At 44.9% G+C, this 27711-nt stretch overlaps 1 long non-coding RNA gene and 1 other non-coding gene across 20 annotated transcripts; both read left to right on the top strand.

The window, feature by feature from the left end:
* The first annotated feature begins 13437 nt into the window (after positions 1-13437).
* Positions 13438-13588, top strand: LOC127346393 (U4 spliceosomal RNA). The gene has a single exon (XR_011756539.1). It is a non-coding gene; the product is annotated as a U4 spliceosomal RNA (small nuclear RNA).
* A 4492-nt stretch (positions 13589-18080) lies between these two features.
* On the top strand, positions 18081-27063 carry LOC127344715 (uncharacterized). Of its 19 annotated transcripts, none has more exons than XR_007878155.2 (16): positions 18082-18534; positions 18647-18701; positions 18826-18889; positions 18997-19236; positions 19327-19381; positions 19975-20049; positions 20286-20362; positions 21227-21502; positions 21685-21763; positions 21962-22498; positions 22613-22689; positions 23562-24179; positions 24263-24383; positions 24482-25509; positions 26678-26727; positions 26819-27063. It is a non-coding gene; the product is annotated as an uncharacterized lncRNA (long non-coding RNA). The 19 variants fall into 19 exon arrangements; XR_007878146.2 differs by having other exon boundaries at positions 19975-20362; positions 21227-21327; positions 21408-21502; XR_011755938.1 differs by having other exon boundaries at positions 18081-18534; positions 20286-21502.
* Positions 27064-27711: the final 648 nt, after the last annotated feature.

The raw sequence follows: 27711 nt of genomic DNA, 5'->3' as shown, positions 1-27711 counted from the left end.
TTTGCGCAACGCTGGTGCAACGTACCAGCGCTGTATGCAAAAATGCTTGTTTGATCAAATTGGAAAAAATGTGCAAGTCTATGTGGATGACATTGTGATAAAAACTAAGGTAAAGAACACCTTAATCGATGACATCCGGCAAACATTCGATAACCTAAGGCGGTTCCGGATGAAACTCAATCCGGCAAAATACACCTTTGGTGTCCCTGCCGGCAAGCTGCTCGGTTTCCTGGTATCAAGCCGGGGCATAGAAGTTAATCCGGTAAAAATCCGGGCAATAGAAAGAATGGCTATCCCTCGAGAGTTAAAAGATGTGCAAAAGTTTACCGGAAGCTTGGCATCGCTAAGCCGGTTTGTAAGCAGGTTGGGAGAGAAAGCTCTACCGCTCTATGCTCTCATGAAAAAATCTGACACGTTTGTCTGGACCCCTCAGGCAGATGCAGCGTTTAAGGAGCTAAAAACAATGCTAGCCACAGCGCCCATACTGGCTTCACCTCTAGAAAGGGAGCCTATGCTGTTATACATAGCGGCAACAAACCGGGTTGTGAGTGTAGTGGTTGTAGTTGAAAGAGAAGAGGAAGGAAAAACCGTCCAGAGGCCGGTATACTACCTGAGCGAGGTGCTCTCCTTCTCGAAACAAAACTACCCTCACTTCCAGAAAATGACTTATGGCGTGTACATGGCCGCCACCAAACTCAAGCACTACTTTGAGGAGCACCCCATGAAGGTGGTGAGCGAAGCACCAATTTCCGACATCATGTGCAACAAAGACGCCAGCGGCCGGATTGCAAAATGGGCAATCCAGATATCACCGTACGTGCCGGTATATGAAAGAAGAGATGCCATAAAGTCACAGGCTTTGGCTGATTTCCTTGTTGATTGGGCGGAGATGCAATACAAACCGCCAGACCAGAGGATAGAATACTGGAAAATGCACTTTGATGGATCCAAGCTCAAGGAGGGTCTAGGTGCCGGCGTGGTGCTTACTTCACCAAAAGGAGACCACCTCCGGTATGTTTTGCAAGTACATTTCAGGGCATCGAACAATGTCGCTGAATATGAAGCTTTGATACATGGGCTTAAGGTCGCAAAAGAAATCGGTGCACACCGGATCATTTGCTATGGCGATTCAGATCTTGTGGTACAGCAGTGTTCCGGAGATTGGGATGCAAAAGATGCCAATATGGCCTCGTACCGGTTTCACGTGCAAAAGATTGCCGGATTCTTCGAAGGTTGTGAGTTTCACCATGTGCCACGCGCGGAAAATGAAGCCGCGGATGCTTTGTCCAAGCTGGGCTCATCTAGGCAAGAAATTCCTCCCGGAATAGCTTTGGCTCACTTAAGAGTGCCATCGATCAAACCAAGCCCGGAATCAGAATCAATTTTTGTACCGGAGTCACACGTAGTACCCATGGATATCGATGAAGGGAACCCGGGGACTGCTCCGGCAAGCTCGGGGACTGCTGTACCCATACCGGAAGAAATGATGCTGGTGGATAGCATGGAGATAGATGCACCGGTGTTTTCGGTTCGAGAGATACCGTCATGGGTTAAACCTATTAAGGAGTTCCTGATCAACGGCACCTTGCCGGCTGACGAAAACGAGTCAAGGAGGATACAAAGAAGGTCCAAAGCATACACGTTCATCAACGGTGAGGTGTACAAGAGAAGCGTTACCGGTGTCCTTCAAAGATGTGTGGAACCGGAGGAAGGGAAAGAAATGCTTGAGGAAATTCACCAAGGAGAATGTGGGCATCATGCTTCATCAAGGGCGCTAGTAGCAAAAGTATTCCGGCATGGGTTCTATTGGCCCACTGCTTTGGAGAACGCTGAGGATTTGGTAAGAAAATGCAACGGCTGCCAGAGGTACGCCAAGCAAAATCATACCCCAGCATCCGGTTTAAAGACAATACCGTTAACATGGCCATTCGCCGTTTGGTGCCTTGACATGGTTGGACCATTCAAAACTGCAAGAAGCAGCATGACTCACATCTTGGTCATGGTGGATAAGTTCACCAAATGGCTAGAAGTGAAACCTATCGCAAAGTGTGATGGGCATACAGCGGTGAAATTCCTAAAAGATGTCATTTTGCGGTATGGATACCCGCACAGCATCATCACTGATAATGGAACCAACTTTGCTCAAGGTGAGTTCAAAAGGTTCTGTGAGGACAACAACATCCGGTTGGATTTGTGCTCAGTGGCACACCCTCAGGGCAATGGCCAGGTGGAAAGAATGAATGCTTTGGTGCTTTCCGGTATCAAGCCTAGACTCATTGATGCAGTGGAGAAGTCACCGGGATGTTGGCTCGATGAGCTACCATCAGTTCTGTGGAGTATAAGAACAACCCCAAACCGGTCTACCGGATACACTCCCTTCTTCATGGTTTATGGAGCAGAAGCGGTCATACCAACCGACATCATTCATGATTCACCAAGGGTACAGCTCTATACTGAGCAAGAGGTCAAAGAGGCCAGAGAAAATGATGTCGACTTGCTGGAAGAAGCAAGAGAGCTGGCTCTGGCAAGAACAGCCATTTATCAGCAAAACCTAAGACGCTATCATAACCGGAAGGTTAACCCGAGAGTTTTCCGGGAAGGAGATCTTGTACTTCGCCTGGTGCAGCGCACTGAAGGCCGGCATAAGCTTTTGCCACCATGGGAAGGTCCCTTCATTGTAAGCAAGGTGCTTCACAACGATGCGTACTACTTGATAGATGCACATGAGTGGAAGAAAGGAAAGGCGGACAGGTCCGGAGAGGAGAGCAAACGTCCATGGAACGTAGCTCTGTTGCGTCCTTTCTACTCTTGAAGTGGTGGTGTAAGAAGTTCCTTTTTGTACCTTATATGCTATGAATAAAAGATGCCGGAACCTTGAATGAATCTCGGGGACTACCCCAATAAGGTTGCATGTAACTCGTCTATTTTTTCAGTTTACCGATTGCTTATTGAATGTTTTTTCTTTCCGGTTTAGTAGTGTGCTAAATCCTACCGGAGTCTTCGACTCTGCTGCTGTCCGCAAACCGGCTTCATGGCAAGCAAGATAAACCGGTAGGAGATAAGCACATGAACTGCGAAAAGGGAGAGCAGGAAAGAACAATCCGGAAAATTTAACTAACCCCGGTTAAACCGGTTTTTTGCAAAATTTCAAAGTTATTTCTAAGTTCAAGAAGATGCTTGTTTGGTGAAAGAACCTTGTGCTCATACGCCAAAGAACGCCCAGAGAAGGCAGGTAGAGCCAAGGCAAAAGAACCAAGTATGCATCAAATTGGATGCGGAAACAATTGGGAAATCTTTGCAGACAGATAAAAGCAGAACCAAAAGCAAATGTGCTAAGGCAAACTTAGAAATATTTAGCTACCGGTATAACTTACCGGCATGAAATGTTGTACCACAACCAAAAGCAGATTTAAAGTTTTACATCATAGACCCCGGCATACCGGGGCAGAATTTAACGGACATTGTTTTAAGTTAACCAGGACAAAGAAACATATCACAGGCAGACATTGCATAAGAGCAGGTAATCAGATAGCAGGGGCATCAGGCGGAGCAGCACCGGCCTCGGTGTCTTCAGGGGGAGCAGTGCTGGCCTCGGGAGCTTCCGGCGGCGCGTCCTCAGCAGCCTCATCTTCATCTCCCTCGTCTTCTTCTTCCTCATCGCTGAGGTAGTCCTTGACGCCAGGAGGGGGAGGGATGAAGGTGCGGACCTCGGCATACTCAGCAAGCCGGTATGCCCGGTCCTGCCGCTTTGCGGTGAGCGCCGGATCTGTGTCCGTGGGAGCATCTGCGCGTACGCCTTGGAGAGCATCCAGATCAAGAGCAGGATACCACGAGCACACGGAGCGCAGCGCCGTGTCAGCTCCGGCACGAGCCGCGGAGCATTGCCACTCGCGGATCCGGTGCCCGACATCATTAAGCCGCGCGGCGGTGAGCGTGATATTCCCCGGCAGCTCCTCCTCAGGCCACAGGACCTTGAAGACTTGGATGGCGGCGGCTGGCAGGTCAGCAAGAAGCCGGTCGACGGAGCGCATGTGCTGGACACGCGCGGAGAGGGCGACAAGATAGTCGTACCCATCCCAGTGCGCGTCCAGATTGGGAAATTCCCGCGCAATCCGATCCTCCCTCACCTTCTTCAAGGCATAAACCTGGGATTCCGGGAAATGCTCTACAGGAAGAAGAAAAAAGCATAAACACGAGACACCGGAAGAGGTATGTCGAAAAAAGCAAGGAACAAAGATACATCTTGAAAAGGAAAAAGCTTATAAGCAAAAGAAGGGACAAGGCAAGGACTTACGGAGAGCCAGCGCGTCTATCTTCATAATCAACCGATCGTATTCCCGGTGATCGGTGGTCATGGTGTCAATGAGGCGCTCCGCTGCCTTCCGCGATTTCCTCTCCTCCTCCAGCTCTGCCGTCAAGACGGTGTTGGAGTTCGTGGAGTCCTCCACGACCTCCGCCAGCCTGGCCTCCGCTGCAACCCGGGCATCCTTCAAGGCTTGCTCATGCCGGAGCGCGGCTTGTATAGCCTGTTCCTTGAGCTCCCCCAGGGCGGTCTTCTGGGCCTCCAGTGCCTCGTTGTGCTCCTTGAGGAGCTGCTCCTTCTCGCCTAAGTACCGGAAAGAAAAGTCTTAGCAAGCAACAATAGATGAAATGAAAAAAGGAATGGGTTAGCAGAAAAAGAAAGGATGGTACCTTGAAGCTTGGCGACCTGGGCCTTCAGGGCCTCGATGGTAGCTTCCGGAACAACTGTTAAGCAAAAGAGTGCATAAGTATCAAAGAAAGAAACAGTCCGGTGAAAAGATGCCGGAGGGGAAAGAAACAAACCTTGGCAAGGGTGTGGGCCTCAAAGAAGGTCCCGGTGCTCCCACGTAAGCTCCTCAAAGAGTTGCTTCCGGGCGTCGCAAGTGCTCGTTCAAGGGAAGATGGGTGTGAGAAAGAAAGAAACAAGGTTTCAACCCGAAACTCGGGGACTGGCCATGCCGGTTTCACATGCCTCTAGTTAAAGTTTCGCGCCGAAAACTGCATTTTCACCACGAAACTCGGGGACTGGGAGAATAGATAAGATCCGGAAAGAAAAGAAACCGGCATCAACAAAAATAAAAGAAAGTTGGCAAAACTTACCACCACGTTGTTGGTAGCATCGTACCAGGCACTGTCAAACTCTTTCACGGCGCGTTTAAGCCGCGAGAAGTGTTCTTCAGTGCACCGAGCCCCGGCAAGATCTGGTGCCGGAAGGCGATCCTTCCCCAGGCCGCGGGTAGAAGCGGAGATATCCGCCTCATTCCACTTCCGGGGCGTAGGGGAGAAGGTGCCCCGTGTCCTTGCCCGCGCTTCGTATCAACAATCCGGCCCAGGAGGCCGGTAGGCTTGTCCTGGGCAGCGATAGCAGCGGGGCCGACGTGCAGCACCACGTCCCCCGAGCCGCTTGAGGCGGCGCCCTCCACAGCCTTGCCGCGGGAAGCCCCGGGCTTGAGGAACTTGGTGATCTTGGGAGTCCCGGACGGCGCCGGTTGCTTGGCCGCGGAAGGTCCTTGGCTGGGCGGCGGTGTCGGCGTGGCCTCGGGAGGAGGAGAAGGTACCGGCGCGGAAGTATCCGGCGCAGTAGGGGAAGAGCTCGACTGCTTCTTCTTCTTCTTCGGGGGAGGAGGAACCAAAGGTTCCGCCGCCCGCATCACCGGCCGGCGCCGATGTTGCTGGCGCCGGTGTCTTGGGTCTCTGGAGGGGAGGTGAAGTCCTCCTCCGCGCGGTGATCTGGAGGTGTTGGGGCCGCGCGCCCCGAACTTGTGGTGCCTCCCGAGAGGGAGGCAGAGCTGTTGCCGGCACCAGATGGTACCGGACTTGACTGAGGAGGAGGAGTTGTAGTCCTCGCGGAGCCGGCAGAGCCAAGCTCAAGCGCAGGGCTGAAAGAAAGGAAAAAGAGAGCAAATTGGAAAAAAGCAACCGGAAAAGAACTCGGTGGAAACAAAGAAAGCATAAAAGAGATAAAAACTTACCCGGAAGACATCGGCATCCGCTTCGCTAGAAGCGCTTGGTGCCAACCTGCTTCCCTCCAATGACTTCAGTCCGAGGACGTTTGCCGGAGGGAGCATGGCTGGGGCCGGCGCGGCAGCAGGAGGATCGCTCTTCGGCCCTCGGCCATGAGCTTATCCGAAACTCATCGCCAACCTCGGCCTGCAGGGGAGGTTCGTGCTCATGGATCTGTGGGTTGTTGCTGGCTGAGGGAGTGTCTACAGAATGGAAGTAACAAAAAGAGTATAAGAAAACGAACAGAAAGGCTACCTCAAGTATGGTCAAGTCATCAGACGAACCAGCTGGTTCCGGCGGAGACTTGCCAAGGCGGGAAGATGGAGTCCGGCCCATCCTCAGATCCAGCCAATGAATGACGGGATCTGGATCGTACTTGTCCAGAGGCCTCTTCCGGCAAGGGCCTCATCGGTCTGAGTCGATCCGAGGGAAACGAGCCCTAGCCTGAGAACAAAGGAAAAAAGAGAGATTAGTCGCAAATATGAAAGTTACCGGTAATACGACCTGAGCCGCGCAGCTTACATCTTGGGACGGAGGATTTTGGAGCCGAGAGGGCAAAGGCCCCACTCCCGATCATCCGGCATGTCCGTTTGGCAGATTTGGCTAGCCTTCAGGACCACATCAGCCTTGCTCAAGGGCAAGCCGGTGATCTTGGTGGGATCACCGGGGCCGTACATCTCACTAATCTTGTGAGCGCGCTGTTGAAGGGGAAGCACCCGGCGGCAGATGAAGGTGCGGATGATATCGTCGGAGCAGATATCGGTATCCTTCATCAACCTCAGCATAAAGCGCACAACCCGGTTCGTCTCGGCATGATCCGTTCCGGGGTTATACTGCCAGTTGGTCTTGGCGGGCGGCGCCGGGTTGAACGCCGGCAAGTTGATGAGGTCGTCGTCGCCCGCGTTCTTCACATAGAAGAACGTCGTCTGCCACAACCGGCAAGACTCGAGGCCGTTGAACTTAAAAAAGGGGCTCCCTTGGCGGGAGCCGATGATGCAAGACCCGCATTGAACGGGGGGTTTGGGCGCAGGAATGTCCTTGCCCTGGACCGAATTGATCCGGAGGGAGAAAAAGCGGGCAAACGTCTCGCGAGCGGGACGGATGCCAATGTAGCCCTCCATAAAGGCCACAAAGCAAGAAAGATAAAAAACGGCGTTGCCGGGAAGATGGTGAGGTTGGAGGCGATAGAAGTCGAGGAATTGGCGAAAGAAATCAGAAGCAGGAAGGCCGAAGCCGCGCTCAAAGTGAGCAAGGAAAACAACGGCCTCACCGGGTTTGAGCACCGGTTGGATCTCGTCGCCTGGAAGCCGGCAGATGACTCCTTCCGGAATCCTCCTAGACCCGATGAGAGCCGCCGATCTCGAATCGGGTCACGTCGGAACCTCTCCAGGCTCCGCGTGTCTTGTCCTTTCCGGAGGCCCGGCTAGATGTACCGGCCTCTTGTTTCCGGCTAGATGCCAGATCCATCCGGGCGAGGTCGTCGGTTAACCCGTCGGAAGCGCTACTATCTTGGTTGCTAGAGGTGGCAGCAGGGAGAGACCCTTCGCTAGACATGAGGATCTAGGGACGCCGGAATCTACCGAGAAACAGTTTTCCCCAAACAGACCCTCGCGCGAAGATCGACGAGTAAGAGGAAAAGCAAAAACAAAGAACGGATAAATACTCTACCGCCCCCAAGATCCGAAGTGCAAGAAAGAAAGGGGTAAAGGCGCATCGGGCCTAACCTGAGGCGGACAGAGAACGGCGAAGGCACGGAGGCGAAGAGCTCTGCGCGCAGGGAAGTGGAGAATGCGAAGAAGAGGAAGAAGGAGCGGCGGTTGCGCTTATAAAGAAGAAGGGAAGTGGGCTGGAAACCGCTGGGCCGTGGCGGTTCGCCTCGCGGCCCGCAGCGGTTCGCACCATGGGCCGCCACGTGTCGACGAGGTACACGCGAAAAACAGGAGGCCACACGGAGGCACACAGGGGATCCAGAACGGCTAGTGGGATCCGCCGCGGTGCATTAAATGGGCGCGCGGGAGTCGAAGCGAATTGACAACTGACACTGACGCGTCAGTTATAGTGCGCATGTCTGTCAGGCGCGGGGCCCGAGATATTCTCGACTTCGCCGAGGAGGTACTTAATGGTTAAGATACCGGAAGACAAGATACCGGGGAATGACTTGCGAAAAAAAGATAAGGGGGATCCGGGCAAAGATGCCGGATCCGAGCATGACGCCGGATGGATCAAACCGGTATCCAAAGACATAAGAACCTGGCATGGTCTGTTGGATAGGATCCGCCAGACTATACCAGCTTCGGGGACTAATGTTGGGGGGATGACCCCTGGTATGCCAAAGGTATGCCAAACCGGATGGTTTGAGCCATCGGGATACCGGTTAGATGTTCATGCCGGAGTCTAAGATAGGCATTTGGCTGAACAGGCTAAACCGGTATCCTCATAAGAGGGATACCGGAACCAGATAGAAAAGGTACCGGGCCACCGGTAGGAAGGGCTTGTCGGCAAAGCTGGTCAAAGATCCTCTCCAGAGCTAGAAGACAAAGATGAGCTAAGCAAAGTAGCTTTAAACGAAGGGCTGACGATAAAGAAGAAGATGACGAAGAAAGAAGCCGGAGGACGTCAGCCTCCCTGATTAAAGAAGACCCCGGTGTCATCTATGATTAAAGTAGCTTTGTACAGTAGCTGATAAAGTAGTTTGTCCAGTCAAAGATGCCATTAGGGTTTCTTGCATCAGAAGCTACCCTCTCCCCTATATAAGGAGAGGGGGCAGCCCTTCTTCACGGCACGCATGTATGTATGTAGACGTAACCTCAGTAACTTTCGTGTGAATCAATGAACATGGTGATCTAGAGGGAGTTCTTCCTTGTGTCTTTCTTCTTCAACCTCTGGTCTTGGCCAAGTTCTTGAGGAAACCATCCGGAATCTCTTCCCACCTGATCACAAACCCTCCCCCGAATCCTCTTGCGTCCATTCGGCCCCAATCTAAGCCATCCTATGGCATCTGCTCGTTCACCACGACGACAATCCGAGATACGTATCCAAACCTTGTTGGATCAAAGATGAGATAAAATATTGATGCCATTATATTTTTAAGGATTATGCTTTAGAGACTACCGCTCTTACACTGAATAGAGCATCATCATGATCCGTTGAAATGACACCATACAAGTTATGACATGGGTATAAACCCTAATAGTCCTTTCTTAAAATTTTGGTATAAGTAAATGAGTTTACAACCAAAATCGGATGAATGTCTTTGTTGGTTATCCCAGAGAACAAATTGGGAATTCTTTCCACTATGAAGTAAAAGACAAAAGTGTTTGTTAATGTTACTTACTTATTCAAAGAAATTGTTTCTAGCGAACTTTTTGAGTGGGAGAACAATGGAACTTGATAAGGTTCATGAACCTGAGCATGATGATCAGAGTAGCACAGCATCGGAAATGGTTCCGGAAGCAGCTACGAAGATCATGGCTCCCATGTCTATAAAGTGTTATAGTCATAGAGATCAAAGTACTTATTGAACCTTGTAGATGTGGTTTATTTTGTGATCAAATAAATGATTTGTGGACAAAGGATTGTTTTTGAACAATGATAAACCGACTACATACAAAGAAGTTGTGATGGACCCTGACTCCGTTAAAATGGCTATGTGCCATGAAATCCAAGATAGATGAATGCTTTTTGAAAGTAAATGGATCTATAAAATAGATGGACTTGGATGGAATATCCTTAAAGAAGCTTGACTTATCAAAAAGTTGTTTATGACAAAGTTCAAAGAGTTGACTACGATAAGATTAGATCTTCCGTGGCAATGCTTATAGTCTGCGTGGATTATTCTAGTAATCGCTACATATTTCTTTTAAGAGATATGATAGTAGGATGGCAGAAATACATTCCTTACCAGAAGTATGTATGAAGGATGTATACTAGATACAACCAAGAGTTTTTTGCTAGTCCGTGGAATACTAGATAGGTATACGAACTTCAATTGGATGAAGTGAGTATCGCGGAGTTGGAATCTTTACCGGATGAAATAGTCAAAGAGTTTTTGATTTCATAAGAAACGATGAAGATGCTTGCATTTGCAAGAAATTAAGTGGGAGCGCTGAGACATATTTGTAATACTTTATGTAGATGACATATCGTTGATTATAAATAATGTAATTATATAATTGATTAAAAAGGTTTCATTGAGAATTAACTTCAATGAAAAGATATGGACTGAAACATATTTAGTGTCAAGATCTATGAAGATAGATTGAAACACATAATAAGTTTAAGTCAAAGTACATAGAATGGATATTGAAGTGGTTAAATATTAAGAAGGTGTTCTTTTCATGTGAATGTTTAACAAGACTTGAGTGTATTTGACACTCGATGAGTAAAAACACATGAGTGATTTTAGATCACGAGTAATATGTACAAAGTTAGATGTCATGTGCTCTAAAGTGTTACGAGCATATACCAGAATGATTCATGTAATGATCATTGGACAACAGTAAGAATATCCCTGAGTGCTTTAGAAGAACCAAGGATATATATAGTTTTATATGGGTAATGACAAACAAATCGCTGTAAAGTGTTACACCGATATTAGTTTGGTCACATATAAAATAAAATTTCAAATCTCAATTAGGCTAAGTGTTATTTAAAAGGGTAGCACAATGAGCTAGAATATGTCTATGCTAGATTTAGATGAGTTCTAAATATTGTGACGGATTCTACAAACGAAGGCAGAGTATGTCATTGTTTTGACAATGACTGAGGATGTTAAGTCGAGAAGTTCTTTGAGAACTTGGTGTAGTTCCGATAGTGTCAGAACTTTGAAGCTATATTGTGTATGACAATATTAGTGACTTATTTTCAGACCGCGGAATTAAGGTTCCACCAGAGAACTAAGCATATACAATTAATGCCGACTCATTTGGAAAATGAGTGATGCGTTGAGACGCAAATGAATTGCAAAATACATACGTTTCTGAACAGTCAGATATGTTGACTAAAACCTCTCCCGTGAGCAAAACATGATAAAACACCAGAAGGCCAAGGTGTTATATCTTTACAAATGTAAACTAGATTATTGACTCTAGTGCAAGTGGGAGACTGTTGGAGATATGCCCAAGAGGCAATAATAAAATGGTTATTATAATATATCTTTGTGTTTATGATAATGTTTGCATACCATGCTATAATTGTATTAACCGAAACATTGATACATGTGTGTTATGTAAACAACAAGGAGTCCCTAGTAAGCCTCTTGTATAACTAGCTTGTTGATTAATGGATGATCATGGTTTCGTGATCATGAACATTGGATGTTATTAATAACAAGGTTATGTCATTAGGTGAATGATATAATGGACACACACCCAAATAAGCATAGCATAAGATCAAGTCATTAAGTTCAGTTTGCTATAAGCTTTCGATACATAGTTGCCTAAGTCCTTCGACCATGAGATCATGTAAATCACTTACACCGGAAGGGTACTTTGATTACATCAAACGCCATTGCGTAAATGGGTGGTTATAAAGATGGGATTAAGTATTTGGAAAGTGTGAGTTGAGGCATATGGATCAATAGTGGGATTTGTCCATCCTGATGACGGATAGATATACTCTGGGCCCTCTCGGTGGAATGTCATCTGATTAGCTTGCAAGCATATGATTGGATCATAAGAGATGACATACCACGGTACGAGTAAAGAGTACTTGTCGGTAACGAGGTTGAACAAGGTATGGAGATACCAATGATCAAACCTCGGACAAGTAGAATATCGTGTGACAAAGGGAATTGGCATCGTATGTAAATGGTTCAATCGATCACTAAGTCATCGTTGAATATGTGGGAGCCAATATGGATCTCCAGATCCCGCTATTGGTTATTGCTCGGAGAGGAGTCTCGACCATGTCTGCATAGTTCGCGAACCGTAGGGTGACGCGCTTAAGGTTCGATGTCGCATAAGTAGATTCGGAATATGAGATGGAGACCGAATGTTGTTCGGAGTCTCGGATGGGATCCAAGACATCACGAGGAGGACCGGAATTGTTCTGGAAGAATTCTGCTGTTTTGTATTTCAAGAAAAGTTGTTCTGGAAACATTCTCGGAATTGGATGAAATAAAAACAGAAGTTCTTATTTTTCTGTCACGTAGACGGAGTCCAAAGGGGAGACGGAGAAAGGCCAGGGGTGGGCCACACAACACGCCGGCGCGGGTCCCACCCAGGCCGCGCCAGGGTAGTGTGTGGGCCCACCAGGCGCCGGCCCTAGATGTGTTTTGTGAAACCCTAACCCTACCTCCCGACTATATATAGAGGGATGGTTTGGCCGGCCAAAGCTGCTCTGTACGCAACCCTAATTTGCCACCTCTCCTCCCTCCCAGTTTCTCCTGCTCCGGCTTGGGCGAAGCCCTGCAGTAATTCTTCTCCACCACCACCACCATGCCGTCGTGCTGCTGGGATTCCGTGGAGATCTACCACACCTCCGCTGCCCGCTGGAACGGGGAGAGGAAGGAGCTTCATCGACACCGTACGCGCGACCGAGTACGGAAGTGCTGCCGGATTGCAGCACTGGGGATGATCGTCTACACCAACAACGAGATCTAATCTCGTAGGCTTTGGAAATCTTCGAGGGTTAGTCTCATATCAATCTCGTTGCTTCGATCTTGTAGATTAGATCTTGGGTGTTCCATAGATTAGATCTTGGATTTATTCGTCTTGCGGTAGGAAATTTTTTGTTTTCTATGCTACGAACCCCATCAAATTTCCCTCCGTATCTGCATACGCATCTTTTTTGTGGATATGGTATATATTTTTAGAAATCCACCGGATATAAACACGGATATGCATATTGGTCAAACAGATATCCGGCGGATACGATAGCGGACATGGTATTGATAATACCCAATGAATACGGATATCCGATATATTTTTGGGGATAATCCGATGTCCTGAAAGAGGATAATGCGAAAAAAGCTATCCAACCTCAAATACCAAGACAGCGTAGTTAGTCTATGGGACCAATTATGCATGTTGTCTTGACATGCAACTTGGTTTGTTATACAAACAAGTGTGCAATTTTTTATATAGTCTAGTGTTACACGTTTTTTCTTTATGGTTTTACATAAAAGAATCATATTTCCCATGTTACGTGTATTTTATCGAATATCTGCTTTCGATCCGAGTCCACTCCGAATCCGCTCCATATCCGCAATCCGATATAATTTACATCTGGCCATTATTCGTTCTGATCCAAATCCATAAGAAAATATGATAAAAGATATTAAAATAGCAATATCCGATCCGTTTACATCCCTACGCATGATGAGACAAATTATACCACATCGGATGTGGAGGAATGTCTCCAAGGACCAAGGATGAATGGGTACAAGAATGGGAGCACCAAACTTTGGAGATTCGCCTTGCGCCTAGGGCAATGACGCAGCTAGTGAGGTTATACCGAGGCGCGACAAATGCTGGTTGAAAACTATTTACAAACCCCCTCTTTGGCCCTCAAGGGTTATTGAGAATTTTCGGAAGGGTTCCCTCTCTCCGGAGATGGTAAAACTCATAAATCAACATAAAACCCCCCTTTTTTTGCTTCGAGATAAACTTCATCGCGAGGATCACAGGATCATGTGATGTGGGCGCTGCAAACATGGCAGTGTGTCAGAGATTATGCCGATGACACTATTCATCTTTGATATTGTTCGAGGAGCAGTCCACCAGAGTTCGAACCCAAGGTTTGACACTTTGGTGCCTCATTAAAGACGGAATATTCTTCAGTGGGAGACAACGTTCCCATCGACAGCGAGGCGCCTGTGGTGACTTTGTCAATCTCAAGACCAGTCGGAGGAAGTTCCTTTGACTCAGGCTCTCGGAGGTGTTCATAGGGGTAGGGTGTGTGTGCATGCATTCATAGGAGTGAGTGTATGTGCGTATATGTGAGCGTCTACGTCTATACATTGTTTCGCAAAAAAAGTAGTGTTGCAATGGAGTACTATAATTATTACGTGGTCTACACCGCCAGTAAGTTCAGGTTCCATCACATTGCCTACAGATGGGGGAGTATACGCAAAAAAGCATAACAAAGAAAAGGGATACAAAATATACTAGGCTTGTAAATGTAGTGTACCAACTGTTAATTTGCATGACACTTTCTCCCCTCCCCACCGCTCTCTCTCGTTCTTCGCCCCTGTTGAGAGCCTCTCATGGGCTTCCGTGTCAATCATGAGCCTCTCTCGCCGGAATAGCTGGTAGGAGATGGTAAAGGAGAGACACCGGCTTCTCTGCTCATAGTAGTTGTAGGATTAATAGTAGATATAGGCTTTATACTAGTTTGGTTCGACTCTATGCCGGTTGTCGGCGGTATCTTGGGAGAGGAACTGCAGATTTCTCTGGCTAGATTTGTGGTGCCTTGAAGCTTTTCCTCCTCGCGGTTACACTCCAATGGTTGGAGCAGGATGTGGTGAGGAAGATGGCGGCGGGGATCTCCGTCCTCAATAAGGTCAGTTTCTTCCGCGGGCTTGGTGTTGGCAGCCATGCATGGCTTGCAAGATTCTTCCTCCGGTCATGGTGATTTGGAGGATGAAGGCCTGCAACTCGGATGTTGGTCGACACTGAATCTGCAGTAGGGGAGTGTGAAAGCTGCTCCTGGGAGTGGAATCAAATCGGCTCTCTTAATAGGTTGTCATTCAAGATGGTCGTAGGTCGACCACTCCCACTCTCGTCGTCGACTTCGATTCTTCCCTGCCGGCGTTTGCAGGTGAAATCAAACCTCTAGGCTTCTATGCCGATCCGAAGCCCCTCTCAGCTTTGGTGTAGTTGGCTCCCATCACTTCGCCCCAACTGGCCATGTCCCTGACGGCGTTGTGCTTGACTGTATCGTGGCTTACAGAAGCAATGGTGTTGGAGCTGGACCCAATTGCTTTTCATGTATAAGTTTTAGGGTCCCTAGTGCAAAAAGTATGGACCTATTTGTAATTTCTCTTTCCTTATTAGTCATCTTGTAATTTTGCCACTGTTTAATGAAAGCTTCTAGGTCCTTATGTGACTGCCCCTGGTTAAAAAAACTGTTAATTTGCAAATCAGACAAAGCTAAACGACCCCGCTTAATAATTCTCAATATAGAAAATGCTACGGAAAATGTGCCATGCCAACCCTGATGCTTGATCCAAAAATTAATTCTAGGGGCACCGTGAATCAATACCGGTGAACCTTGTGTCTCCAGTAAATTTTTCGAGAGTATGACTAGGTGTACCATATTTTTATAGTAGGAAGATAATAATGTATAAGGGCTGACGGGAAAGTATCCTGTGCACCAGCAGAACTTGTGCACCTTCTGCACCGAGGATTCCTGGGGGGGTTACTGGATGATCAATGGAGCGGCAAGATCCACGGAAAAGTGGGCTACTGATACATTTGCATAACAATCCTTGTAGTATGACTGAATTGAGCGACCGGGATTGTCTGGCAGTAATGCATAAGGAATGTGTTCAGAACGTTTCTTTGTACAAAGTATGGTATGTACGAAATGAATAGTGGTCTTGTCTTGACTGGATACAAATAGGAAAACGCTTCCGATCCGTCGCCCGACCGAGATGAAAAGATCGGTCGTCCCTCCCATCAAGAATCATGAGTCCGTCGGCCCCACCCACGTGCTCCTCTCTCCTCTTCCTCTCTCTCCATTGCTCGCTTTGCTAGCACAACCCGCATCAGCGCCGCTGCCTGCTCCGCGGTGCGTGCTCACCCGCCTGTTGTCTGCCGTCCCTCTCCTCCCTTCTCTTCTCCTTCTCTGCTCCTCCTCCGTGAAAATCCCCTAAAGCTCAAGGTTAACAATGGCTATGACTATAGTACCTCTCAAATTGGAGGTCTCCAACCAGCCCCGAGGCTTGAAACCGGTTGGAACGGGCCTGATCTTGTCTTCTACAGTGACGCCCATGCTCCGGTGAGCTGGATTGGCAGTCGGCGATACCAAATCGGTGAGATGCCCTTTTTTCGATGTTGCCAAATATTTTATTTTTATTGGTTTTATTGTTAATTATTGTTGTACATATATTGTTGATTTGTAGTAAATAATTTCGGCATGAGAATTGTTGTTTTCTAGTTAAATTTTGTTGGTCGCTATATTTCTAAACACCCAAATTAATTATTGTTTTCGTTGTTAATTATTGTTGTAAATATGTTGTTAATTTGTTTTAAAGTTATTTTTCCATTGTATTTTTTTTTTTGCATTGGAATTGTTGTTTTTCTATTAAAATTGTTGCCAACTATTGTTGTAGACACTCAAATAAAAAAATTGTTGGCTTTGTTGTTAATTTATCGTTGTAATCGTCTATATATTTTAATAAAATAGTTATTGATTTTTGTTGTAACTCAATATGTAGCTAGCACTTAACCAATTTTACATAACCACAAACACATGTTTTTGTTGTTGTAATAATTTGCAATTTTTGTGGGAATGGATAGCGATTTTTATTGTAAACCAACATCTAGCAAAATATTTGTTGTTTAAACATTTTTTATAACATTACTTTAAAAAAGTGAAGATTTTGCTATAATAGCAAATATTTTTTATAGACCGGGTGAGAGATTTTGTTGTAATACTTAGTATAACTTGGATCTATCCTTGGGTGGCATTTGTGTTGTAAATATGGGGAAGGTCGGGTCCAAAGGGATATACCTTTCACTTTAACTAGGAGAAGAATAGGACTGCGGGTTAAGTTTCAGAAAAACAGAGGGCAAAATGCAAATATCACGCTGCGGTAGATTTCGGACGTCGAATTGCCATCGGACGAAGCGGAGAACGACCAATTTTGGGAGTTTCCATCGGGCGACCGACGCCTAGTGTTCCCCATAAAAATATGTGCAATGAACTCACATTTTTTAGCTAGCATCTCATGCAACCTATTGAAATAAAAAAACAAGTTTCAAAATAGATGGATTATTCAGGGAAGAAAGCTAGCTCGGCAAAGGCAATCATTTACTCCCTTTTGTGTAATAGGAGGAATCAGTGGCAAAGGACGAAAAAGATCTGAGGTAGGGCGAACTTTTAAGAATGCAAATAGCAAAATAGCCCTAAAACAATAATGATGCATATGGTTCAAACATAATCAATAAAAAAATAAAAACACATTTGATTATAAATAGAACCTAAAAAATATATCAATAATGCATACTCAATGGCAATGCTTTACCTCTTTTAAAAAAATCTAATGTAATTCAAACAAGCAAGACGTTTGATTGTCTCTTGTTTGATGCATAACTCGCTCTTAGTTATCTTTGTTGTGGGAAATTCCTCTGAATTGTTAATGCTGCCACGTGTAAAACCAATGTCATCTTGATGGGGTGATAAGGCGGTCGGAGAAAATATGACATGCCTTTTAAATATCGAGAAATCTGTAAAATCTCCGATTTTGCGAGTATGAATAATGAATAAGTTGAACTTATCTTAGTATATTAAGGTCCACTCAATAATAAATCTCTGTTATCAAGCAATGTTATTCACATTGTTGAACATATAATATCAGTCTATGTTTTTGTTTGCAGTCGATTTTGCGCAGTGTTCACTAAAACAAGAAAAACTTTCTCATACGGTGTCTGTTTTCGACGTATGACCACTCAAATTTTTCAGAAAAAAACATACGCATCTAAATGTATTCACCAAAAATCAAGGTAGGGCGGCTGCCCTACCCTGCCCTATTGGAAGCTCCACCCCTGGGAGGAATAATGATACAAATGTGCAGGGTTCTCTCCAAATTTCTCCTATAAATGTTCAAACACTACCCTCCCAACCAGGCCATCTGAAAGGGGCAAATGAATCTGGTTCGTCCAATCATGTTGCAACAGTAAATGTCCAAACCCACTTTTCACCACAGCCGTCGGATGCGGTAATTTATTTTTACTTCGTGCTTATCTGAATAGGTCCATGACAGATGGGCCCTTGCGTCCGCGGGGCCGACGAGCAGAGGCAGGGTGGCCGTTCGCTGATGTCGCCTTCCTCCCCTCGTTTTCCTGTACGCATGGTGGTGGGTGAAAACCCTAGATCGGGCCCGTCTGCTCCCCCACTCGTCTCCCCCCCACGTCTCATACCCTTCTCCACAGGCGGCGGCGCGACGGGATTGACGCCCTCCTCATCCTCTTCTTTATCCCACTTCCAGCGGCGGAGTCAGCAACGACGGAGCCGGCCGGGGGCACGCGGGGCGCGGATGAGCCGGAGCGCGGCGGCGTTCGAGAGAGGAGCAGCTGGCCGCGTGGAGGTCGAGCCCGGCGGCGGCGGGGACTGGAGGCGGCGTTCGGCACCGAGGACGGCTGTCGCCAAGCCACCCTGGGGCTGACGACCGAACGTGCGGGGACGGAGCGGGCAGACTCTTTCGTGGGCAGCGGCGACCGCTACTAGGTCGGTCAGGCGGCGAGCCTCATGGGAGGGGTTGTGTTGATTTTAGGCAGCGATGGAGGCTCGCCAGACGGCCGGCATGCCTAGGAGATGCGGGTCAGGCGACATCACGGGGCTGAGGTTCGTCTTGCTTCTCCCTCCTCTCTTTCTCTGTCTCTTCCTCTCTGTATCTCTCTCTCATCTCTCACTCTGGTTTCTCTTGTTTTTCTCATGGACGAGGGCACAACTACAGGGTTTGTGGCCGGTGGTGTGATGAAGGCCAAGAGGAGGAGCTGCAACAATGTGAGGTTCGGTCCCTACTCCCCACCCTATATATTTTGTCTCGTTTTTCAGTTCGTTTTCTGCCAATTTAGACAATTCTAATAATTGTTTCTTCCTCATATGATTGGATTTATGTGCTTGGTGGAGCAGATATGGATCAAACATGCATATACGGGAGAAAGAAGGTGCCCACGGGACTCGCTGCAATGTCAAGGTCAGAATCTCCTGCTCCTCGCACATTTTTTTTTGCTATTGCTATCCGATCTATTCTTCCAACTGCCGAACGAAAGATAATGGACTCTCTAATTATTTCTGAATCAGCCAAATGGATTTGGGGCATTCTTCTCTCCCTGCATGGAAGGTAAAATCATTGGAAATTATCCTTTGGCGTTTGGCACAGATTGCCTGGCTATTGGGCATCATCTGCAGTGATACCTCATTCAGATAGCCACTTATCATGAGCTTCTGTTGCACAAAGATCTGCACATGGATTTTTCCTGTTCTTCTTCAGTCTCTAGGCTCTGGACTGTCAAAACGTATCTTGGAGATTATCAGCTTAAGGTGAGACTATGTTAGTGTGGCGTTCTTTCTTGTGCTATTGTTTCCGGTGAGTTTTGAGGCCTTGGTAGTGATGTTATTTGTTCCTTGCAGGAATTTATTAACCTCAGTCCTCATTAAATTGCGACTTGGATAACCCAGTCAAAAGGTTTGTGCAGATTCCTGTTAGAGAATTTTGTCGCTGCTGCCTCTTAACTAGCGAAGTAAATGTTTTCTAATAGCCCATTCTTGTCAGCATAGGGGCATACTATGTATTAAATATATTTTGTGGAAATTGGATAAAGAAATACCCTTGCACTTCTTATTGTCTCTTGTCTGGCACTGCAATTCAGTTTGTCTTTTAGAACCACATAGAAAACATGTGATGCTCTTTAACTATATATGCTGTTGTATTTGCATCTTTTTAGCACCCTCCCTTTCAGTATTAATATTGTTTGTCATCAAAAATACCGAAAGATTATGTTGATCCATCATCCATGTATTAGTGGAGATATCGAGTGTAGCAATGAGAATGTCTTTGCAGTCATTATTTATTTTGTTTAGATCTTTTAACATGACTGTACCCATAGCGACTCTTCTATTTTTAGTCATTGCCATGAAGCTCAAGTAATTTGACAGAACCATAACTATGTTTGTGGTTTTACAGGTTCACTTCCAATCACTCTCTTCAATTCTTATCCTTTTCCTTCCGATGATTGAAGAAGTCATTTTCTTAGCTTTTCAATCTCATGCTCCTTATAGATGGATGATATATATATCAGGGAGTAAGGTGGTTAATATATTTGAGGGTTGCAGCAGGCACAAAACAATTTGGTGGTTAGCTTCCATATTTTTCCCCAAATAATCAATTTAACATCTTTCATCTGATTATACTATCTTTTTTGCTTTCTTGGTGTGTGTTTTGTTAGAAGTAATAACTTGCTTATATACTTGGACTAACTTTGGACATGATTATACTATCTCATAACTTGCTGACTGTAAAGCTTTCTCTGTGAATTAGTTACGTATTTGACTGGCCTAACAATTCTTGGATATTCTTTGGACATGGGAAGGAGCATATTAATTTGGCCGATGAGCATTTACAGAAGTTGATATACAGTGGCCAGCTTGATCAGAAGGAACTGGACAGGTAAATCTTGAGTTTATGCCCATTTGTTTTTTGTATTCTAATTTATTTTGCATCTGCTTCAGTTGCTGCATCCAGTAGTGGACTGCAGTTTGTATACGCCAGCATAAGCTGTAAGAACCCTCACCTTGTTTGCAAAGGGGTTCAGATTTGTTCGCCTCTCTCCTGGCCAAAAAAAGGTTAAGTAAATGAGGAAATCTGGACCAGAGCGGCCAGAGAACGATTCAACCCTTGCCTGTCTCTTTACCTCATTTTATATGACAATTTCTTCGTGTCATTTCTTCTGACGCTTCTCTTGTTTAATCTTCACATCTTGCTTCCTTCCTGAATATTTAGATCCATTCATATGCTCGTTGTTGCCCTTCCCTAGGATGTTCTTGTCTGTTTATTTTCACTTCTCAATGGCCCCTTCTCGCTTTGCAGGTTTTAGGATTTCAGATCTTTTCTTGTATGTGAGGGTGTCCTTGCTCATATTCCTGGGCTCCTTTAGCTTCCCCTTCTCGTTGCCTCTGTTGCATGTTTGAGTTCCATTTGTGTCAGATACCATCACTGAATGATGCTTTAATGTTATTTGTGTACGGCTACTCGTGTATCAGGCGTGCTTTGGCTCCTCTTTTTTTCTTTGCTCCTTCGTTTTTATCTCTACATGGTTTTGATGCCTGAATATTTTCTTCTACCGATTCCTAATTCTAGAATGCTCTTATTTTTCATATGGATGGAAATTTTGCGTTTCCTTGTTTATTCAATAGTCACTTTCCTCAGCCAGTGAATATAATAAGCATCTAAAATTTATGGCTTTCTCTGAAGTTTTCTATTTATGTACCAATGCCCTAATCCTTGTGTTTCTTTTGGTCTGATGTTTATCAGCATGCAAAAAAATCATTCCTATTGTCAGAGCTTGCACGAAAGCGAGGCCACAAATGCAGTTCTTCTATAAGACTTATATGAGATATGTCAATTGCAGAACTGTACGTAAGATTTAGTTTGAATACTAAGAGATGTCTGGAACGGTTCTGATCCTCTAGAGTATAATATTGCTGGTATTCAGATACGTTCTTGCATATCCGAGTTCTTAAACTTACGCCTATGTTGGGTCAAGGAGAAGCAGATAGCGGTGAATATATGAATGATATTTGTGCCCAGGTGATTTCTTAATATCTTTCTTTTATTTCACATGCACATACTGTCATTTATTATCTCTGTGCAAAGCATGATGATTTAATCAATATTTATGTCCTGACTTATTTTTTGTTTTATCCTTGGAGTGCTGCAGTTTCTACTCAATGCTTGGCTTTTTTCAGATGCTCTTTTATTTCTCCTTGTAGGACAATGGTGTGCTACTTGATCAGTTTATGTACTCCACTCGGAATTAAAGTGCAGTGGCGCCGGCGGACTCCTCCGCGAGTAAGGTCCTCCTCCTCCTCTTAGTGTATCTTCCCTCTCAAGTCCCTCTCTCACTTTCTCTCTCCGGCTCATTGGCAATTTTTTAATTTCTGGTCATATACTCCATATATGCATATTTGAAGTTCCGAATCGATTTGGCCGGCCCTTTATTCAGCTGAGTGAGCTGTTGTTGATGTTGATGATCTGCTCTTTTTGCAGCTTTGACCTGGATTTGGGCAAAGAGAATAGCCACAGAAGGTGATTTGGAGAAGGGATCTCACTATTACTCACTAAACTGTTACGTGACACTGAAAAATGGTACACTTCATAAGTTACGTTTCATATCCACCTACTGAAGCATTTCGTGGTGATGGGATTATGTGCTTTGCCATCAATGAATGCTGATGAACCTCCACCGTGTATTCTTGAAGTTAAGTGTCACCTTCAGCAATTCTGATTGGAAAATGCATCACTTTTCTTATATTTATTCGCAGTTTATATATCCTGCAAGTGTTCGTCCCGGTGGCCATGTATTAGCTAAATGACTAGCCACTCATGTTTATACATAGAATGCCTTTTTTCCTACCCCTGATTGGTGCATGACTTCTTGTTCTGATAGAACAGGGTCACCTATCAGTCTATCACACATAATCACCACCCACCGCCACACAACATGTGGATGAGAGAGGCGGTGGGATGGAGATGCAGGGGAGAAGAAGGAGGCCGACGACATGCAGGAAGAGTAGGCTGGCCTTGGTTCGTCATGGAGAATGCTGACTCTCCTTCTCAGTCTCAACCTCAGCCACACAACACTCTTTGTTGCTGGATTTGTTAACAAGCTACCTTTTTTTGTTGCTGATTGCTTTGCAGGCTTATTGAATTTGATCCAAATAGAAAAGCTCCAGGCTTAGGAACATTTTGAGAGAATTGAGTTGCTGAATAAGAAGGTATATAATCTGCTTCTATGCATTTTTTGTCCTCAAAATTGTAGCAAAGCATAGCTAATGTCCTCAAAATAAGAAGGTATACAATCAGTAGTTCCAATGATGTCATTCAGAACGTAGGTCCTACTTTGCTAATGTGCACCAAATTTGAACATCCAAGAGAAAGTACAACTTTTTAATTTTAGAGGATAAGGAAATCTCTGTAACTATTTTTTAATCTCTAGAGAAGCCTAATGGAGTAGTTCCTTCAGTAGAAACTGAGAAGCCCGTGAATACTTTAGCAACATAATTGGATCATACCATGAGACGGTGGAATACAAAGGGCTAGGAAGGCAGACCAAGAGATCGTTGTTGTGTCGTTGTCTGTCTCGGTTACATCGAGCTTTACTTCCAGAAGGAGGAAAGTCACTCTCCAACTTAAATAGATACCGAGATTTTACAGGAGATGATACTCGGCTCTTTGATCACATATCCTGGTATTTTTGATCCTTTAGGTCGTAGAAATGGTAGGATCATGACTTCCCCGGTGGCTTGAAGAAGATTGCTGGGTTGCTATATTTTGTTTCTCTTCTTCCTTTTAACTTTAAGAATATGTGCACCTAAAGGATTGTGTAGGTCACCGCCAATAGTTTATTTTTATTCTATGCATCTTAAGTATACTCCTAGAAAGAAATTGTACAAATTCAGTCATTCTGCACAGTCAACAAATGTCCTGCATTTTTACGTTGCCATATCTTTAGCTCTTCTTCTATATTTGTTTTATGTACCAATATTTCTAAATCATTACGTGGAGGGATGTAAAACTACAATCTTTTGGTATCCTATAATTTTTAGGATAGTTTACAGGATAAAGAGTGAACACAACTTTTTTGCAGGATAAACTCGCCGCGCCTTGAGAAGCCGTCCACAACCGGCTCCTGGCGGAGCTCGCTCGCGCCGGAGCCGGAGGTCGCCTGCCCGGTCTCTGGTAGAGCTCGCCCGCGCCGGCCCCTGGCAAAGGGAGCCCGCGCCACCGCGGCGTCCCTGGCGGCGGTGCATCTAGGGGAAAGGCGCTCGAGCGCCGGCGGCGGCAGGGAGCAGCGACGTCGGCGGCTAGAGGCGGCAGGGATCAGCGAGTACGACGGCTGGACGCAGCAGCCGCGGTGACAGGCCGCGCGTGGCGGCGCATCTGGCGGAACTGGTCGGAGTTGGAGCAGACAACGCAGGAAGGTCGGGGAGGGACCAGGAGAAGGCACGCGGGGCTGGGCTGGCCTGGTTCGTGGCCGACACCAGCCACAACTAGGGTTTTGTCGTTGTCCTTGGCAGGCGGTGGTCGACGGCGATGGGAGACACCTCAGGTCTGGGGGAGCCATGGCTAGCCCCAACCCGTTTCTCTCTTATTAACCTGGAACTGCTACTTTGGTCCATCTCTTCCTCCTGCTCAACAGCTGAAGCACACACAGCCAGTGCAGAACCGTTCTGCCAGAACGCCTGCCTATTTGCCTCTCAAGAAGGTGCACACTGCTCTCCTTTTCCTGATATTTGCCTCGTTCTTCAAGTGCCCTGCTCCTAGAGCTTCTAATCTTTGTTTGTGCAGACTTGTTTTCTCTATGCCTACAAGGTGGTTGATGAAATTCCAAGAAGGATCTGGGGATGGATTGATCTAGGCAAGCCATGTGATTTACATCCAGCTTCAAATCATCAGCAACTTCCCAGGTGTATATAGTGTTTTGTTCCCTTTTCATCTTATTTTGTGGTATTTCCTTCCCCTTGCCGCTGCAACTGGTTCCATATACAATGTTGTCTCTTATTTCAGTACGTTGGAAGAATAAAACACCAGAATGTGCCCGCGTTGGCGGCAAAGAACATGGGGGTTGTGGTCTGCGGTTGCAGTTCAGCCTGCTTAGCAAGGCAGCAATGGATCCTTCTTTGCCTAGAAATGGCCAATTCTGTATGTAACGTGTTAATTTCTTTTGCTTGATACTTTAATAACCCCTAATTCTTGGTACGGAGTATTCTTTTCCCTTGTATGCGACTTTCTGACCATTATTTTCCGGCTTGACATATTTTTCACTTCTAGAGCAATACATTGCTAGCATCTTTAGATGCTATAATATGTATGAGTAGATGTGGTCTTTTAAGTTGTTAAATCTCTCCATTATAACATGATATCTTCTTTTCTTTACAGGTCAAGACATCATTTCCAAATATAGAGTATTATGTCCATCCAAATTCGTGCATCTAGCCAAGCAATTTTTGATGTTGCTTTGAGCTAGCTGAATGGTTTAGAGATGGTTCTTCATTTCGGCTTCTCTTCGTTTCTGGCTTGTACTGGCTGCTTCTTTCAGAGCTTATATGTGATTTTCCTTCTTTTCAAATTTATCTCTAAACCTACTAATTTGTTTGATGGTAGATGCGAGCGCCATATAGACACTCCAGTGTCCTCGTCATTCTAAATGCTTTGGGGGTGTTACCGTCTGTTTAATCCATTTATTGTTCGCATGAAGGCTTGCACAACTCTTTGTGGTCATTGCCTTCGAAGACGGCACGAGAGCAGGCCGTCCACCACTGACAACTGGAGGACAGCCTGCTCTCGTGTGGTTTCTTATTTCATGTTTTACTTATTTAGTACTTACGTTTCTCCTCGTGGTTTCTTATTTCATGTTTTACTTACTCATGTTTTATCAACCTGGTAAAGAATCTTACCATTTGAGGTTGTCATTCATGCCAGGTGAGCTCAAACACCATTCTTGCATCATAAAGGGCATTTAGGTGTTTTGTTGTCATGAGAGAGCTATGGGGATCCCAAAGATGAAAACTTGATCCTACGGATCTCAAAAGAAGGTGAGTTCCTACGATAGAAATAAATAAATAAATGCGATTTTTTGGGTGCTTACAGATGTGATTCACTCCTAATTATAGTTAAGAAAGGCAATGACGCAAGTCATACTGTAACACCATTACATCTTAGTACTGTAATTTTGAAAATATATTTGCAAGCATGTTGTTGAACCCCTGATGGATATATTTTACATTAATGTATGACCTGACATTCACATATATGCTCGTCTTTTTGGAATCTTCATGAATGAAAAGGTTGCTCAAATTTTTTATGGATATTTCCCACTTGCTTTTTTTACCTGTAACCCTATTTTTGGTCAGTATAGATATATTGGAAGTTACAGTCTTAGTGGTGAGGCCTAATTGCAGGTCTAATATCTTGTGTGAACAAATAAGTCACATGATTTCTCTGTTTGTGTTTCTCATGGCTTCTCCCATTCAACAGGTTACTAGCATTGAATCTTTACATTGTTTGGCCAAATTGAGAAGTGAACTTGGACTAATAGCTTTCATGTATATGTGTATTTTTCATGGGTAGAGCTCTTATTATGATGAAACTAGCAATAGGTTGCAATATAGGTTCAGCGACTTCCTTTGTCGCTTTTCCCATTGAAGCATACACATGTACTTGATCTGGTAATGAGATTCTCTGTTGGGTTTAAAAATTACTGCTTTAGAATTTCTCGCATGAGATTCAAGATGTTGCACATGGCAAGTAAAATACCAAGATTTTCATTGGAAGGTGAATTTTTTGAACCTGTACAGTGTGCAGCACTAGAAAAATCAACTTTTGGATTTACTGTGTACTGTGAATTATTCAGAGGCTATAAATCAGGCGTATAGGATTCTTTTTTCTTCTGTAATCTAAGATGCACCTCTTCTTCCATTTATCCAAATTCTGGTAATGTGTATTTTTTATATGTATTTTTTTTTGCCTTCATTTCATGTCTGTTAGAACATGTTATTCTGAGTAAACTTAGGAAAACTATATAGCTTTAGTTGGATATAGCATTCAGAACGTCACCACTTGCCTTGGATTTCTGAATCTTTTCAAAGGACATATTTTTTAAAAATATGCAAGCTTTTGTCATAGAATTGGTGAGCAATTTAGATAGATATATTGATCCTGCTGTTACTAGCCTTTCTTGTAATGTTGTCGATTCTCTTGCAGATCTAGCTATGATGTTGCTGTCAAGGGCCCAAAGAAGTAGTGAATCAGAGGTATGGTATGGGCCATCTAATATTTTATCCAGTATTAACATGGTTTATCACTATTATTTATGTTTTGATTGCGTGATATTCATATGTGCAGGGACAAGAGGGCGAGGATGCTGTTAACACATAAAACAAAGAGGAATATCAATGTGTGGAGGAAGCTTCATCACCGCCGTCCCTCGCTTGCCGTCTTCCAACACCAGGGATGATACATATATCTCTACAAATATTGTGCATATGTTTTAGTGCCTATACAAGAGTACCCAACTTATATATTGTTAACTGTCGAGAGACTGATACTGATATTATATTTATGAAGTAAATTCAATGCAGATTTTTGTCCTTTACATTGACCACAAATTTCCTATAATATTAGAATATGTGAAATGCCACGTTATTTACATATGTGAAATGCTTGTGTTTATGAAATTTAGCATCGTCGCCATGAGTATGAGTAGTGGCCATATTGTAATCCATGGATATATACATAGTAGCGTGAGACAATATTGCGTAATTAGCACAATCAGTTATTTCACTAAGTCTAAAAACCTCAATAGCCATTGTGTGATCACATTGCTTGTGTATTGTCTTGCTTTTGCCATTTGCGCCGGGGCGCAACTGGTCATCTCTTTTTGATAGGCTTAATATCGGAGGAACCGACGGTAATTATGTATAGTGATCTTGGTATGCAAGTATGATGACCACTTGGTGTGACCTGCGTGCATTTGTTTATTTGTTCTTTGATTCTTAGTGAGGATCCTGGTGTATTTTTATTGAAGGAAATGTCACTACTTTAATTGTACTTATTGTATGTGTTTATGGTACCAAAAAAATATGATATTTATACACATTTATTTTTCTTTGCTATGAACAAATTATTGGATGCAACAAATGTTGCTCCTGTGTTGTACATGTGTTAGTGTTTGAAAGTTTTTCTTATTTTCTTTTAAAAGGATTGCTTATACAAGCTTAAGGGCTTTAAAAGACATA

The sequence above is a fragment of the Lolium perenne genome, chromosome 3, assembly GCF_019359855.2.
Source record: "Lolium perenne isolate Kyuss_39 chromosome 3, Kyuss_2.0, whole genome shotgun sequence".
Lineage (NCBI taxonomy): Eukaryota > Viridiplantae > Streptophyta > Magnoliopsida > Poales > Poaceae > Lolium > Lolium perenne.
The sequence above is the reverse complement of the archived record's forward strand: the minus strand, read 5'-3'. Positions and strand labels throughout refer to the sequence as shown.